Here is an 18,121-nt window from a genome sequence, read left to right on the forward strand (position 1 = left end):
TTCTATTCTCTGCCATTGTGGGTGTACTTTTCCTTCTTTTCTAAATATCATCTCTTTTGCTCACTTTTCTTTCCTCCTCACCTGATCATGGCCACTTGATTGTGTCTGCATCTAACAAACATTCTTTATATATAGTTCAGCATTCTTCTATTCTCTGTCATTGTGGGTGTACTTTTCCTTCTTTTCTAAATATCATCTCTTTTGCTCACTTTTCTCTCCTCCTCACCTGATCACGGCCATGTGATTGTGTCTGCATCTAATAAATATTCTTTATATATAGTTCAGCTTTCTTCTATTCTCTGTCATTGTGGGTGTACTTTTCCTTCTTTTCTAAATATCATCTCTTTTGCTCACTTTTCTTTCCTCCTCACCTGATCATGGCCACTTGATTGTGTCTGCATCTAACAAACATTCTCTTGAACAAAGGGAATGGGCCTAACTTGTTTGGACGAGAGTACAACAATTTACAAATTCCTAATTAGAAAGTTTGTGTCAATAAAAGTTTTATATAGATTTATTCAAAAACAGAAAAAGAAGCTAATTTTCCATGCATAAGTACATGTAATAAAAGGAACAACAATTTTAACATTTTATTTAAACCAGAAGAGAAGATTTATGAGTCTTATTTCCATTTAGATACTGACACTATGGAATTTGTGAGTTGTTTTAAGGTACATATTGTAATGAAAAAATAGAAATAAGGGAGTAATCGTCTTTCAGGTTTTTATTTTAATTAGTACCAATTTAAGGCACAAATCCTATTTCCTTGTTGGGACTCACTACGCTGTTTATTTGACACCAGCCAGTTCCTTGAATTGAAGTATTCTAAAAACAAACAAACAAAAAAAACCCATCAAAATTGTGGAACTTCCAGGGAAATCACTGGTTCATGTCACAAAACTATCTGAACATATTCATGTAATAAATCCAAAGGAATATTTTTAAAAGAGGAATATTTGTATGTCCAATGAACAGCAGACATTGAAACTAAAATTCAACATGTACCTTTAAGTGGAGGAACCAAACCAGAATAGATCCAGCAGTTATGAGTTTTTATTTCCTGGCTAGAGATGGAGATCTGTAATTCAAGAGCTCTTCAAGAAATAGGTCGCATGTCAGAAGTAGTTCAAGTCCCTGTGGATGAAGAGCAAACCTCACTATGTGTGAAATATATTTTTCTCATATGAATTTAGATCTGTTTCAAGATGCATAGGTAGAAACCTTTCCCTGAATGAAGATAAAAATATTCCAAAGGCAAATATATAAAATCTAGAAAATGCTTGATCATTTGAGTAATTTAATAATATATTTGCATGTGTGAATCATGTTTTTCATAAACTTTTGCTAAGTAAGCCTAAGGATCATATTAGTATCTAAATGTCAGCAGTATAGCTTAGTCTATAATGAGCATAAATTCCAAAGGTCTCTTCAAAACTGCATATCCCAGTGCATGTTTTCTTAACACAGCCCATGCTTAGCTGCACAGTTTTATAAAAATTGTGTTAAACTTTTAGACTTGATTTATTGATGCTACCAAAAGATGTACACTTTAATAATGAGTGACCAAGGGTCTCACACAAGTAGAATGCATAATATAATATTTTGACTTTATGACTTATTAATAAAACTTCGATCACTAGAATATTCTTTTGTTCATGTCTTTATGGGACAATATTTGGGGAAAGTAGCTGAAAAGACAGAGTTACACACACACACACACACAAACACACAACAAAGATTTGTGCTTCTTCACAGACATTTGAAATGGTTTTTGTATAATTCACTCAGTTCGATTTGTGTTACTGAAAATCAGACAATGAATGTTAGTTTAAATGTCTTAAATAAAAATAAGCAATTAGTTATCAGTGTTTCATCAGTTTCCTCACTATGTATAATGAGTTTCCATTGCCAGGGCCTTGCCTCTGCTTGTGAGGACAAACTGAGACCAAAAATAGAGACCTTAACCTTCAGAGTAAACTTCTCTCTCCCAGCTCTTCTGAAACCTCTAAAGACCCAACAAGTATAAGTAGAGTGTGGACCCCAGTTCCTAATGTACTTGCCATCCTGGTCTTTAGTTCAGAATCCTTCAGTTGTTTTGTATTATTTAATGCTTATAGCTGCATCTTTTGATGGACTTTGAAGGGCAAAGGAGTTTCTGATAGTCATTTTATAGAGAACACTTAACGTAGGCCCTCTCTTAACCATCACTACCATCCAACACATTAAGAACTACCTATTCTGGGAAGATTGAGGAGGGGTTTAAGCATTTCTTTTTGTTTGTTTGTTTTTGTTTTCTCAAGCTTTATTAAAAAACAATGTCTATTTGTTTTTATTTTTATTTTTTATTCATTGATTTTTATTGAGCTATACATTTTCTCTGCTCCCCTCCCTTCTTCTCTCAATATAATGTTTTCTAGCTCCATCCATTTACCTTCAAATTTCAAGATGTCATTGTTTTTTTTCTGCTGTGTAGTACTCCATTATGTAAATGTACCGCATTTTCCTTATCCATTCTTCAGTCGAGGGACGTTTAGGTTGTTTCCAGATTCTGGCTACGACAGACAATGCTGCTATGAACATAACTGAGCACAAGTCCTTGTGGTATGATTGAGCAATTCAACACTTTCCATCTGCTATGGAAATAATGGCCACTAGCTGAATAAGAACCTTAAAAAACTCTTCCTTCCAATTTTAGGTGTGTCTTGTCTTCCCTGTATGACTTAATTGTTTTAAAATAAGTGTTTAAAGCTAAAGGATTGGATAGGTTGCCGGAAGATGGCATCACATGGTAATGTATGAAGCTAGATGCATAAGGTCTCACTAGCACAGCTGCTCAAATGTGAGCTCAACAAACACCACACCAATGGGTCTATTGAGGACCCATGAGCACTCAGTCTTACTGGAAGAACTCTACACAGCAGAAGAAAGCAGGGAGCAGGGAGAGTGCAGGTTCCCCAGGGAAGAGCCCATTGATTAGTTTTCCAGTACCAAATGGCTTGCCCTCAAAGCATCCATATAGGTAACTTTATAAGGATTGAGTAAGTTATATTCAGGAATATACATTTATTGTAAAAAGAGAACATAAATTTGAAGGAGAGCAAAGAGGGGTATATGTGAGGGCTTGGAGAGAGGAAAGAGCAGGGGGAAATATAATTATACAGTAATATCAAGATTAAATAAATAAATACAAGAAAAATATTAAACAATGATAAGCATGTAAGCATATATTTTAACTGACATTCTAAAGAGAAATTTATTGAAAAAAAATTAGAAGATGAAGTCTAAATCTTTTGTTTGGCAAAGACCATTCTCTCTGAATACAGGTAACTCATAATTTGCCATATAAATCTTTTTAAAAAGCATTACTATAAAATTAAAATTAAAGCATTACTATATCACAGTTACTTTGAAGTAAGAACTGAGTTAGCTCCTATACTACCTATATGCTATAGAAGAGACAAAAAAGACATGGCTTTCAAATAGATCGCAGCAGATATGAGGCTATTCTTTGCTGAGAGTTTTTAGTTTCGGATCAAGCCTCTTTAAGTAGTGACTTTCATCTTCTATTTGGGTAGGCACTTACTGTCTCTCAAGGATCCACTTGTATCAATTTAAATGAAAACTCAAGTATTCTCTGGTATTTCAGCCAAATTAATTCTTTTTTTTCCCTTAAGAAGACCCTCTAGTTTTATTTCCAGGTAATGTACGTGCCCAGACAACCCTAGGAAGCGCACACTTTTCACAGAAGAAGGCTCATTCCTTGTATTACACAATTCTTATAGTTTTTTTTAACTAAAATATAGCACCACTTATAATCACACATTTTGAATTTACTCTACTGTGCCTAGTAAAATACCTAATTCCAGTAGTTGATTTTATTAATACTCCTTTAATTTTTTTCAGTTTTCTCTAATGTCTTAAAGTACTTCTTTGCTAAATTAATTAATAATTCTAATATTAATAATGGTTCATTTGTTAACATAGTTTGCTGTTTTAAACATTACAAGTCATTAGTAATTAGAAATTAGTAATTCCAACAAACTCTGAAACACTTCTTGGCTCTTGACTTTTAATAATCCATGAACTAGGACTCCTGTACTCACATATTAATAACAATACCTTATACAGAAATACTTAATAAAGTATGTGTAATTTTTCTACATGAAATTGCAAATACCAAATACATTTCCTTCCTGTGACTAGCATTTTTGTTTTATTTGGCAGTCATATATAAATATTTAGCAAACACACCAAATACATTTACTTTAAAGTGTTTGTGACTTTCAAAAAGTCAATTACCCCTTCAACTCTAATTTTTTTCACCTTCTGTTCTTTAAGTTATGAAGTCCTTTGGAGGGTGCAGAGTACAGTTTTTTGAGTAAGCCCCGCACAACCACAAGCAAGAGGATTCTTCGAAAGCACAGGTTTAACCTTGGGATAGATATAATGCAATCTATGTTTTTATCCTAGTGAGACCATTTTCGTTTCCCTCAGACAGACATTTCCCAGAGCTCTAGCTGTACCCAACCACACAGGAAACATTGCCATGTTATAACACTTCATATATGACCAAGAATAACAATCATACCATAATGCAAAAGAAAAATCCTATGGTGTCTCATAAAGAATATCATGGTTTAGGTTCCATTGATGGCTTATTTAGTTTCATCTTAATCTTTCTCTGATCTACCCCACAAAATGCAGCACTCTAGCCTGGCTGTCCCTCTTTATTGATCCCTGTTTGCTTCATCAAAGCATTAGGTAATTGTGATAGGAATCAGCAACGAGGTTAATTAATTTTAAGTACTATCTCACTTTGTGTCACATAAAATGTTCTTCCTAATATGATAACATAAGCAAACCAAGTGAAATAAAAATTTGGATGCTCTGATGGCTAAAATCATTAGCTTGACAAGATCTAGAGTCCGCTAGGTGAGAAGCTTTCAGGGCATACCTGTGATGAAATGTCTAGATTAGGTTAGTTTGGGGCTGTCCTTATCTTATCTTGTTTAGTTTAGTTCCTGTAAGAAAATTAACCCTAAAAGGCAGCATCTTTCCCTGGGCTTTTGTTATGGACTGCCTAACAGGCGAAAGTGAATGGAGTCTCAGCATCCATGGTCTTCTGATATGGATGCAATGTATCAATCTGCCTCAAGACCCTGCCACAGTGACTTGCCTGCTGGGATAGACATCAGCTTGAAACTGTGAGATGCAATGACCATTTTCACCCTTGAAGAGCATTTGCAAGAGGGTTTTGCCACAACCACATAGTTGCTCAGCAGAAATACAGTGACTTTCTTCTATCTTGTCTAAATTAGAAATTTGAACAAAAATAAGAAAAATAGAAAAACAAAATGGATTTTCAAGCAAAAAGTACTCTACAAATGACAATACCAATTCATACCAAATGGGCACTTTAAACACAATATAGAAATTTATTAAATAACTGACTAATAATTCTTTCTTAATAATTACTTTTCTTACTTATGTTATTGTAAATAAACAACATCAAAAATCTTGTTTAGCTTGAGAATTTACCATTAAAGAGTATTAACCATTAGATTCCAAATCTTTAACTTTATAACTAAATTGCAAATTCCTATAATGTGACTAATATTTAAACATATCAGTTTATCTTAGGATTTACATTTCTCTAATCTCAGAGGAGTTCACTAACTTGAAAGATGCCAAATGTCAGCGGTCTTTCCACTAGTCTACTTCACTGCTGTCCAAGGCAGAAGCGTAAGCTTTTGGTGAACATTCAGTTACAGACAATAACAAAGAAATGTATATAAACCATTACACAAATGTGTGAAGCATGTGATTCATATGTAGCAATGCTTTGAAACAACACAGAATTGTAACAAATTGTAATATAAAATAGCCACAGCTTCAGTGTTTTCTTGTTCTTTGGTTATTTTTAAATTGACTATTATTATTTTACCCGGATACATGATGTGCACACTTGTGCTGGTGCAGGACCAGAGCACATACGTGGTAATCAGATGACACCTGTCTTAGTTATTTTTCTACTGCTGTGAGGAGACACTATGGCCACGACTACACTTAGAAAGGAAAACATTTAGTTGAGGTGACAGCTCACAGTTTCAGAGCTTCCAGCCCATTATCATCAACATGGGAAGTTAGGCAGCATTCAGGCAAACATGGTGCTGGAGGAGTAGGTGAGACTCCTACATCTTGCAGGCAACAGGAAGTCGACTGAGACACTGAGTCATATCCTGAGCATAGGAAACCTCAAAACTAGTTCCCACAGTGGCACACTTTCTCCAACAGGGCCATACTTACTTCAGCAAAGCCATATCTCCCTCTAGAGGCAGTTCTTATGAGATTATGGTGGCCAAAAACATTCAAACTACCACAATAACTCGATGGAGTCAGCTTTCTCCTTCTACCTTCATATATGGGATTGATCTTGGATTGCTGGACTTGAGAAACAAATGCCTTTACCATCTCACTGGCTCTGAAGTTTTACTGACTGAGAAAATGTATAATGGTTTTAGTAGGTGAACAACTTTTAAAAAGATCTCTGATTCCAGCAGGTTCCTACATTCCTTGGTTTATCTAGAAGAAACTGTGTGGGAGGGATTTTTTTTCAACAGTAGCAAAAATATAGAATTTGCGTTATTATTTGACGGTGAAGTTTGAGGTCAAAGAAAGCAAAAAATAGTGGACTTGAGGTAGATATTACACCTGTTATGGAATTGTGTCCCCCTGGGTCAGAGATGGATTTCTGCAACCTCCTGGATGTGTAACACTGAAATTGCTCACCTCCTGACCAAAGCCAGTAGGGTGTCTTCTTGTTGGGGTTTAACACCATCAATGTCACAGAACATTTCTTTAACAGATTAATTAAAAATAATAGCCCAATGTTTTGTCCTAGTGACTCAAATGCTAAATTTAGTCTTTCATAAATCTTAAAGCGTTCATAGACTTAGACTGTACCAGGTGAAATGAAAGATAACACATAAGTGTCACAAATGTTCCATATGTAAACCTTGGACTATACTGTCCATGCTTGCTTTTCCTTCACAGCCACTAAAAAGTATTTTCCTATGGATATAGGTAATTTTTTACCTCTAAAATTCAGACATTTCTTTTCTGTATCACAAATTACCTCTTAAAAGTTTCTTTATTACTATGGTATCCTTACACATATTCTATGTAGATAAAGAAGAGTTAGGCCAGAAGGCTTTAGTTTTATTGGTACATGGAAAATATTGTTCTTTATTTGGACAGTCTTTATTTTTTCCTATTTTCATAGTTGTTATTTTAGTATGGAAGGTTCCTGAGTATCATGACCTGTTTGTGAGTGTAGAGATTTCAGTGCTCTTTTTGAGAACATGACTATTCTCATCAAACGTTCTTTACACTCATGTGCTCAGGAGTTTGGATGTCTGTTTCTTGTCTATTCAGCTCTTCTGTAAAAATTTGACAACATCTTCTGAGATGGAACACTACTTGGTTGTCACTAAAAGACAGTCTTTAGAAAGACGCGGATTTCAGCAAAGATTTTCTTATTTTATTGTCTAAATAAAAAAACAAAGTTTTTTTTCTTTTAATTCATTTGGCTCTGTACCCCTGTACAGTGACAGACTGAATTTTTAAATGTCAAATTTATCTTCACAGATGATGGTTTAGAAGTTACTATTTACACATCCACATTTAGCTTCATGGGATCATTGCCAGTGTGCATATTTGTACATGTATGCATATATATCCACATATATAAATTAGAAGACAGTAGAATTTTACAAAGTTTGATATTTTAAATTAGGTTTTGTTTTCCTCTCTTAGAACCAACTGTTAAATAGCTTTCTTAAACATATCTCACATGAGCTGGTTTGGTGCCAGCCCTCACATCGTATCTAAGGTTATTTCACTTCATCATATATGCCCTTAATGATCCTTTTCCTGTATCATCGTTTTCAATTGTTGCATATGTGAGCATATTTCATGTACTGGTTAAAGGATAGATCATGAGTTTTCATCCCTATATGGAAAATATTTTCTATATTTTGACAGTCTTAGTTTTTACCATATTTTAACAGATGACATTTTAATGTTCAACAGAATTGAGTATTATCATCTTTTGGTTCTTGGGATTGAGAGATGAATTTGAAAACAGTCCCTGTTTTTTCATAAAGTACTCAGAGAAGGTGGAAGAAGGGTGAGACAAGGATGGTGCCGTTCCTAAGGGATATGTGAGAGGGACTAAGCAAAATACCCGTTCAGAAACATGGGAGAGTATGTAGCCAGGCGTGAAATTGCACCACTGTTGAGGAAATAGTTTAATACACATGGCAAGGCCGGAGAATGGGGAAGAAAAATCACAGGGACCTGAATTCAGGGGAGGAGGTGAGGAAGTAACTTTCCTGAGGATTACCTTCTATCAGAGGAATACAGGAAGTCACTGGAAGTTAATAAAGTATCCGTCTCTTTGGCCAAAGTGTGATATTTCTTGTAGTTATTACATTTTAATGTAGTCATATAGGATGCCCTTGTCAACATCAAAAGATTAGTACATAAAAAACATAAAGATTAGTATTTATGAAAGGGGAAAAGAGAACTAAGGGGCAAAAAAACCTGAACCATCTTGGAAGTGAATATCCTAGCCATTATTCAGTTACAATGCTCACAGTGGTAGGACCCAAATATGGCTGCCACGACTGAGTGTGTATTTGAAGGACTCTCAGTCAACATGTCATAGAGATATTTGCACATTCAGCTTGTGTTTGCATTGTTCACAAGGGCCAGGTAATGAAAACAGCCTAGATGTTCAACAACATATGAGTTAAAGAAGAAAACCTGGTGTGTGTGTGTGTGTGTGTGTGTGTGTGTGTGTATGTGTGTGTGTGTGAGAGAGAGAGAGGGGGGGGGGATTTATGAGAAAAACAGGAAGCATCTTACAGAAAGGTGACAGAAGAGGAGGGCGATGGAATAAGTGTGACATGGCATGAGTGTATCAAGAGGGATTGTTTGGAGAGGAAGGGGAACAAGCAAAGTCTGGAACAGGAGGCCAGGTATGGAAAGTCGAGAGGGGATCGCATTAGACCACAGTGCAATGCGGCAGCGTATGAAACACTGAACTGACTGCTTTTCCTTTTAAGATAATTTAATGAGTCATTTGAATTGTTTTCAAAAGAAAAATTCAGTAAAAAATCCCAAGTAACAATACTAAAAACAGAATAAATTAAGGTACCGTAACTTGAGTAAAGCAGAGAAAGTAATACATGATGTTTTGAATTTTTGCAAAATTTATCAGGAAAGTCACCATTGCTACTGATAAAAAACCTCAAAAGAAACCCACGTAATTAAGCAGCTGTGTTTTTGCCTTTGCTACATTAAAAGTGTTGCCTACACAGACTTCCTATTGAGCTCATGTTTCAAGTAGGATCATAAAAGATATGTGAAGTGCTTGTTGGTAGATTGTTCAGTCGCGTTTATAACCATTCATAAGTGCCCTATGATCAGTGAGGAATACAATGCCATTAAACCAGCTAAAAATCACAGAAGCCAAGGAGGAGCTACTTCATCTGTGTCCTATTTACTGGTCAACTGGGCAGAATTCAGGATCCTCTGAGAAGAGAGTCTCGACTGAGGGACTGTACAGATAGTGTGACTTATGGAAATGCCTGCAAAATTTGTCATGATTGTTTATTAATATACAAGGACAGAGTCCTCTGTGTTCAACTGCATAGTGTGGACAGGCAGTGTTTGGTCGTAGTCTCCATGGCAAAGCTAGCTATATATGGACCTGAAAGTGAACCAGCTCAGAGCATTCCTCCATAGTTTGTGCTTACGTTCCTTTTGAGCTCCTCAGTGGTGAACTGTGACCTGGAAGTGGAAGCCATATAAGCCCTTCCCACCCTCAAATCACTTTTGTTCACAATGTTTTATCACAGCAAGTGAAAGGGACCAGCGCATCCTGGAACCCTTATTTTCTAAGCTCCTTGTAACTGGAAATTATGTATTGTAAATGTTTATGCAAAGTCTCCTGACACTCCACTGACTTTCAAAATGGAAAACGTAAATCCCAGAGTTCTAATTTACTATCATCTGACTTCTATGCAGTATTGCGTGCCTTAACAAATACGTATGAAAATAGACTTAACATTAAGACCTTGCTAAACAATTTTAGCATAAAAAAGATGTTCACAATAGGAAAAGTAGATATCCATATTTTATTCCAGAATCTTTAAGTACATTTGTAGGGAAAACAAAATATCTGTCTTTTATTTTTTACCGCTTTTTACACATTCATAGCCTTATGTCCTTGTTAGACAGAGTATGGAGAAAGGGGATGTATCTCATGCATGTAGCAAAGGTATCCTCTAAAGGTATTGTGTTCAATTCTATCTTCTCTGCCTCACCTAGTGCCTTATTTCTGAGAAAAGCAAGAGGGAAACGTGGTTCCCTTTCATGGAGAAGAGAAGATATGTTGTAAAGTTTGAATAAAATAGCAGTTTGACATGACTTGGATCTCGATGTATACAAACTTTTCTACTGGCCTTCTGGGATTATTTTGCTTAACAAGATCAACAATACATTTATTTGAAAATTTCTAACTTCATTCATAACTTTTCTTCCAATAAATGTCTCCATCATAATTTTGGACTATTTATTAAAATTCATAAATCATTCTTTGCCTGTTGATGGAATCATCCATTTCTCTAATGGCTCTTCTTAAACTTAAGTGTTTGCTAAGGCAAATGTATCCCTGGACTCTGCATTTTATTATTAAAATAATGCTTTTATGTTAGAGCAGTTTAGAATTATAGAAAATAATTACAAATATAATATAAAACATTCTCACCCATCTTTTACTCTTTCCCCTTATTTATATATGTTAATATTGTATATTTCTTATACTGATTGATTCAATGCTGACATGTTATTGAGTAAATCCATACTTGATGCAGGCAGCTTTTATTCTTACCTAGTGTCTTTTTAATAATTGCCTATCAGGGTTCATTACATTTGACTTAGCTAAAACTTCACTTAGCTTTCACAGGTATCTTAGACCTTTTGTCAGTGACCTTAACCACTTCATAGAGTTCCCTTGGCAAGAGAGTTCTCTGATTTATTTTTCTAATGATTATATTGAAGTCATAGGGTTCGGGGAGGGGTGACATTGTCAGCAAATTTTACTCCACTTGCTGTCCTTGCTCCCCTGGGGGAGGGGAGGGTATATACTATCCACTTTGTCTTGCTCTCTTGTACATCATCGTATAGTGTATCCTTTGGAAGGACGCTGCCAGGTACAGCATATAGTGATGTGAGAAGTCATGTTCTGATCGGTCATTGAAGAAAGATTTCCTACAAAAGTTGCTTATAATTCTGCATTAAGTATTTGTTCATTCTCTTCCCTTAACTGTCTAATCCTATATGTATAGGCTTCAGGATATCCATCTCTTACTGTGAGTTATAATCTGAATCTAATCCATATTCTGCTAAAATTCCCCCAGCTTTAGCCAACATCAGTTTTCTTTTGTTTGTTTGTTTTCTCTATCTTCTGATATTCAAAACGATGATTTATTTGTGTCTTTCTTGTGCGTCTCAATACATCCTTACCTCTCAGTACTGTGAGTTATTTCAAGGTCATCTTAAGTTGTTCTTGCCTGCCTACCAATACAAATGAACCATATATGTATCTAAGGAGCCTTGTTTTCTTTTAATGTGAAATAATATTGGAAAATTTTAAAGAAGCAAGTGATATAAATAGACATGTCAACATGTCTAAAATTTACACAGTGGCAAGAAAAAAGATACCAATGTTCTGTGCCATTTTACACCTGTACACTAAGTAGCAACCAGACGCCAGGAAGACTGTCAGCCCCTAGAGTTGGTGACAACAGAGCTAACACGGGATATAAAGCAGCTGAGAGTCCTTTTCACTGCTAAAGCCTTTGCTGTCATTCACGTGTTTAGTATGTGTGGTTGGGAGGGGTGCAGACCATGCGTGAGGCGGTCAGAAACAACTTGCTGGAGATTGTACTCTCCTTCTACCATGCGGGATCTGGGATGGAAGTCAGGTCATCAGGTTTGATGGCAAGTGTCTGGACCTGGTGAGCCACTCCCCAGGCCCCGGAAGTAGGAGTTCTTAATTTTTGCCCACAAGAATATTATTTCATCGTGTTCTTGATAGACATTTAAGATAGACATAGTTATACTGTACTGTACAACCCTGCCATTGTATTCATAGCTGTGTATAGGACCGATTTTGAAATTTATGCTGCACAAAAATCCAGACACAAATATCATAGATAGTCATACAAATGCAATCATTAAAACTAGAAGTGGCAACGATGTCTGTTAATAGATAAATCAGTCAGCAATTTGTTGAATGTTATAGAGATGATAAACATCTCTAAAATCTCATAAGTCAAAAGTTTATTCTTTAACACTGTGATCCTCAGGCAAGCTTTATTTGTTAAAGAACAAATGAAGTATCACCACACATTTATAATATTATCAGCTCATAATTTCAACCAGCTTTTTATCCCAGGATCACCAACTTTATAAATGTGTTCATTTGAATGCATATAAATTAGAACTCTGAGCTATGAGATTCTGGAAATTTTCATCATGTAGAGTATAACATCCAACAACACAGCATCATACGTAACAGTTGAGCTGCAGGACCACTGACTGTGTTGATGTAGCTATAGCACCATCCTTCCCAAGAGCATTATATTCTACACAAATAGAGGAGCTGGAGTCCTTAACATGTCAGTATGCATTTGATGCACACACATGCTTCTAATGGCTAACTCATTTCTATTTACTTAGGAATATTATATTTTATATGAATCTACAGCAAATTGCTGTACTTGTCTGTTTATATCACTTGCTTCTTTAAATTTTTTTCTATCTTAAGGTTTAATAATGGTTTGTACATTTATAATGATAGCCTAGATTTCATATATGCATTTTGCCAAAAAAAACTCACAGTCTTTAACTTGCCATTTTATGTTTAATGAGTTCTTCTTAGAGACAAAGTTTATAGTTTTAATAAATTTAAACTTAGCAACATGTTTTCTCTCAGATAGCATGACTTTAGTGTTACCAGCAAGATCTCAGAGCCACACAGGATGTCCTTGTTTCCCCCTGTTATCTTATAGAAATTTAATAGTTTTGTTGGACATTTACTTCTATGATCCATTTTGAATTAAATTTTATTTTTAAAAATGTAAGCTTAAAGCTTCATCTCCAGAGTCCTGTTTTATTTTTTTATGTGTGGCGATACAATCAGCCCAGACCATTTTGGGAAAAGAATCTGCATTGAATTTCGTTTGCTCATTGGTCAAGCAAAGATGACTTGTCTTTTATGGATCCAGTATTATGTTCCACACTGTTTAATATGTCTATATTTTTCTGATACACTGGCTTTGTACTATAAATTTATAGTCCTTTATAACTAGAAACTGTACATCTTGTGACTTTGTTATTGCTTGGTCTTTCTGCGTAAATTTTATGAATACATTATCAGTATCTACACAACTAATTCCTAACCTGTATTTATATTGGAATTTCATTGACTCTGGTTCAAACTGGGAGAAATCTGACATATTAACAGCACCAAGTCTTCCTAATCAGGAAAAGTGCATTATTGTTGCTATTCTTTAGAGGGTTTGTTTGTTTATTTTGGTTTCATAAATTTTACAGTTTCCATTTAAGTTCTAAAATATTTTGTTAGATTGATCCCATGTATTTTGCTGCTGATGAATTAGGTATTTATTCCATTTGTTCATCAGTGGCATATTCAGGTACATCGGAAGGCAACTGACTTGTGTTCTGTAGTCATGTGCTTTGTATTCCTTCAACTCTATCATCCTTTTTCTCATTTTAATCATCTACATGCTAAATATGCCTCTTCAGTTCTTTTTTCCTTTGTTTTTTATTCTCCACTTGTTCCTTTTTATTGCATATATTTTTCATATCTTCAAATTAAATATAATTACATCAATTCCCCATTTCCTCTTTTTCCTCCTTACCCCTTCCAGGTATTATCTCCTCACATCCTTTCAAAACATGGACTCTCTTTTTGCTATTGTTACATATATGTGTAAGTGCATAAATATATAAACCCAGGAGGAGATCACATCCAATAGTTGAGAAGCAATGCTTGATTGATTTTTTAAATTCTTATTTTATTTATTATTTTTGTATGTATATAAGAGAGAGAGAGAGAGAGAGAGAGTTCCCTGGTATGTGGGGATAAAAGTCTGGAGAGTCAATTTTCTACTTTTACTCTGAATTCCTGTGGTTGAACTCAGAAAAAAAGGAAACTCTGGTGAGTCAATTTTCTTCTTTACTGTTGATTCCCGTGGTTGAACTCAGACGTCAGGCTTATCCATTTAGCCACTGAGCCTACCCAGCAACTAAATAAATAGTTCTTGATAGCACATTAGGTAAATGATAAATAATCAAAAATCATAAGACTTAAATTGAAAAATCTCTTCAAATTCTTTGACAAGGGCCCTGTCCAATCAAATTCAAGGATAAGGGGCACACTCCATTGCACATAGGTAGTGAAAATGGAACGTTTAGAAAAACCAGAACTCTACTTTATTGAAAAGTACACAAAATGATCAAATCTAAGGAGGGAAATAATTGATAAAATGAGGTGTAAGGAGCTACAGGCAACTGCGTTTTTCTGAGAGAATCAGAGCTCTGTTTTATGTGTAAGCTGCATTAAACTGGATCCAAGTGAGGGAAGGCAAAGCTGGTTTGGAGAGGTGTACCACACGCATGGTGTTTAATACAAAGAGCATCTCTGTCACATGGTGCCATTTCAATGGATTGCAGCCTAAACGGTGCCCCTGGAGTTGAGCAGTGCCACACATAAGGGCAGATGACTTTAGAGTTATGAAGGTTTTAGTTCGCACGTCTTCAGTGATCATCTTTTTTCTTTGAAGGGTCTCCCGAGGCTTACCTTCCCCTGCATTAGAAGTCCTTTGTAAAAGTTTACATTGTTTCAGCATTCTCTTGGGGCATCCTTTTCATACTGTCTCATGAGAGTGGCTATCCTTGCTTATTGCCCTTCCTTATTCTTAGCCTGGACATCTTCCATTTCTGTATCATAATTCTTAGAACAGGCTCCAGTTTAGAGAAAGTATTCAGTAAATGCTTTGTGAACTAAAAGTAAATTATTCTCCATAAGATACACCCAATTGCCTTGTCTTTTTTCTGAATTTTAATTTGTTGTAAATTTAATACACCGAGAATGCACTATTCTCCTATTTATTAAATTAAATATCTGCTTGAGTGCTATATTAAAAATTAAGCTTAGTTAAATCCCAATTTCCTGTCATCGTTATATAAGTTGTTCCTTGCCACATCTCATATTAACTTGGTTCAATGGCTAAATCGTAATTACCATGAATGCTTAATGATCATTTTCCCATCTTGATACATCAGTAATGATGCTTACAATTTAAAGTGCCTGGAGGTTAATTATAAATGTTGAGGCTTTTCCTCCCCTCTGACTGGCAGTACATTCTTATCCATAAGGACGTGACGTGTGCTCCAGAACTGCACAGAAGGAAGGAGAGCCTGCAGAGGCTCATCAATCAATCCCTCGTGCCTGCCTGTGTGCTCCGTTCACCTTTGGTATTTCCAGAATTTCAACTTTAACATCAATGGTGAAGAAAATTGTTTGAACTGTGATTCCACATCTGATGTGAATGTCTAAGGGCAGCCAGCGTTCTCAGTCATAGTGGGCTTCTCTCTCACCATGTGCCATCTTCATTAATATAATAAAACCTTCCCAAAGTTGCAGCATGCTGAACCTCTGTCACTTCATAGATTCACCATTCATTGTAAGTATCCCTGTGACACTGTCAAAGTTAACTTATAAGCCTTTGGTCAGCTGTCATGTGTCACATTGCCTCCTCTGTTTGCTCATGGCTGTGCAGGACCAGAGAAAATTAAATGATTGTTAAAACATTTAATTTCCATGTGTTAATGAACATGCATATAAAATATGTACATCTGCTTCTTGAATTATTTATTCTAAAAATTCTAAAACTATATGGTCACCAATACCTAAAGCAGAAAATGAGAATATAGTTGATCTTTTACAGTATTATGTGTTTTGACAAGTATAGCCAACATGTTAATAGCCTTTGTTGTGCCTGTCAATAGCAGGTCAGAAAATAAAATTTTTATAAACCAATTTCAGATAAGACCTATAAATTCAGCAGAAATGGGTGACTACTTTAAGAAAGGAAGCTTATAAGTCTCCCAAATCAGAGACTGGAAGGATCTGACTTTAAAATTCTCTAAAATAGATTTTGGGTAAAACCCAACTCAAATAAAAGATGGATGTAGTCTTCTTGTGAACTATTATTTGACTTCTTTCTCTATCTACAGTAGACTAGAGGTTCAATAAATATTTGACAATAAGTGTGAACTGAATAAAAGGATATAACCACAGCTATGATTGAAAACCCAGCTTTATTCCATCTCAGAATCTTAGGAGGAAATAAAATAAATCAGATGTCTTTACAAACACACTCCTGAACAGAGACAAATAATATCATAACTTTGTGGGCCACTTTATTATACTTTTTATTAGGCATGAATCCTACACTTTCTCATAAGTACTAAAGTGATATTAAATCACGACTGAGTTCTAATTTTAAAATGAAAAGCATAAAACTATTTGAAAGTTAGAAAATTGATGTTTTTTAAAGAGCAACTAGCAAATAAAAGTGGAATGTTTGTTTTTGATGGTTAAATTGTTCGTAGATATTATTTCACTCTATTTTTTAATAAAGATACTCATTTCATTACACTTAACACACTTCAAGACCTGCAATAAAAACTGATGGGTAACTAGGGCAGAGTGTGCTGAAAATGTGGAGATGCTTACTTTCTTCAGAGTGCAATTTAGTTGGATGTACATATTTCTTATTAAATAGATCATGGTTTCTTTAAATATCTCAGGCAATGTGCTGAAAGAGGAAGAACCAATAATCTGTTACTTGACAAACCATCTTCTCCTTTCGTTCAGCTTTCACTTCTTGTAGCACAGATGACTCACTCATATTAGACCAAAGGATCTGTTAAGAAATCTATTTCCAGTCTGCAGAGATGGGTCAGTGGTTAGGAGCACTGACTGCTCTTCCAGAAGACCCTGGTCCAATTCCCAGCACACACATGGTAGCTCACAATATCTGTAATCCCTATTCCAAGGGATCCGACACCCTCACACAAACATACATGCAGGCAAAACACCAATGTACATATAATATCAATAAAACTATTTTTAGAAAAACAACTATTTCATTGCTTACCTTCAATTCAATTTTATGAAAGTTTTTTATCACGTTCTTGTTTGTATTGTTTGTATTCATTTGACTTGAGCATTTTGTCACAAGAGTAATAACTCATCCATCCACAAGTAACCTTTCTTTGCGTACTTTCTTAGAGCTCTGAACTGTGCTGTTTTGAATCCTGAAATGTTATAAACCACCAGATTGCTAATTGCTTTGGATGCTGTGAAAAATAATTACTCTACATTATTTTTGATATTTAATTGACAGTGTAATGTGTTTAACTAAAGACCTGCAATAAACTATTTCTAATTACTGAGGGTGGTGGAGTGGAAAAGTAGGCTGTAAAACTTTACAAGGGAAACAATGTTTCTCCATTATCTTCAAAGTCCTTGTTGATATGACATTCAAAGACACAAAATTCCATTAAATGGAAAGCTCTGGGAAGCTTGGAGGGGCTTTGGGGCATTTCTATTCATGATGAAAAAAAGCTTTGTTTTGAATTGCTGTTTTTAATAGATTGAGCTTTGATGGATATCAGCGCTAAGTTTACCATATTTTTACTAACTTTGCCTTCTGTTATCAAACTTTTAAAAGAAAGATGACAGGGACACTAAGATGATTAGCCTATCACTGGTCTTTGGTTTTAAATATTTTGCTTCTTTAAGATGTTCAGCTAAAACCTATGAAAATTTTCTTTGTCATTGGCATACACCATACAGATCACAATGGTGTTTTAGTTAATGATGAAATGTACATACAAAGGTGATTCTATAAGATGACAAAGGAGACAAAATGATCCATTATGCCCAGTGAGAACA

General features: G+C 35.2%; 1 protein-coding gene across 10 annotated transcripts in view; it reads left to right on the forward strand.

Moving 5' to 3' along the window:
• Window positions 1-18,121, forward strand: part of Marchf1 (membrane associated ring-CH-type finger 1) — an 814,098-nt gene that overhangs the window by 462,677 nt on the left and 333,300 nt on the right. The window lies entirely within an intron of this gene.

Source organism: Microtus pennsylvanicus, chromosome 9, assembly GCF_037038515.1.
Source record: "Microtus pennsylvanicus isolate mMicPen1 chromosome 9, mMicPen1.hap1, whole genome shotgun sequence".
Lineage (NCBI taxonomy): Eukaryota > Metazoa > Chordata > Mammalia > Rodentia > Cricetidae > Microtus > Microtus pennsylvanicus.